Genomic DNA, 1,036 nt, shown 5'->3' on the forward strand with positions numbered 1-1,036 from the left:
GACCAATAGCCAGCAGGGCCATTCAAGCCCCGTGAGTCCGGTAGGTGTTGCTGTGCGGGTATAAGATTCCCATTTCCTACATATCAAATATAAACACAAACTCCACGTGGGGGTGTGTGGAGACCCGCGAAATGACCCCGCTCAAAGCTCAGCGCGCGGAAACAAACACACGCACACACACACACACACACACACACACACACACACACACACACACACACACACACACACACACACACACCGCGTGCAAGTCCGATGCACACCTTGCAATTTGGAGGCCAATATTGGGTGGCATGAGAATAATGTTTACCTACAGGAATTCAGAACCGTTCACGTAAATTGTTAGTGAATGGCCAAATGTGGAACTCCAATTTTGGGGTCGGTGTTTGTTTTTAATAGACCTCATTTCCGTCATCATTAAAAGGCCATCGCAGCAAACATGTAAACGTAGACATTTATAGGCCTTGTGCCGCAAAACAGTGCTGTCAAATAATGTATTAGGCTATCATTAGAGACCACAATGACATTTACACCCTTCAATATTTTACACACGTTCCCCCAAATGCTAGGAATATTAGAATTATATCAACAGTGTGTGTTGCACTTTAACGTTTGAAAACTTTTAAATAGGCCTGCTATGTGTAAACGGCTGTATTTTTGTAGCTGGATTTAAATAACGCCTTTAAAATTGTTGCGAATTAAAAACGAAAACAGTGGCCTACCCTTCAACAATGATATCCGCCGCTCCAAAAAGTATCGCGTTTTCCAGAGTTTCTTCGCTTCACTCCCCTGAAATGTTCATAATAGTGAGCAAGAGTACTCGCGAGAGAGAAGGCTGCACAGCTCGCTCTGCTGTTCGGAGCTCGTCACTGACCACTAGTGCATTACACTTCAAACACGAGCCACTGCAACTCACCAACACAACAGCACCAAAAAGTTATTTAAGAACCTGTACGCGGGTGTACAAAACTGTAAGCTAAGTTATCTTGGTTCACATTTGAAGAAAAAAGACAATTATTTTCAGGCGGCGTTTGAG

This window comes from Pollachius pollachius, assembly GCF_949987615.1.
Source record: "Pollachius pollachius genome assembly, chromosome: 16".
Lineage (NCBI taxonomy): Eukaryota > Metazoa > Chordata > Actinopteri > Gadiformes > Gadidae > Pollachius > Pollachius pollachius.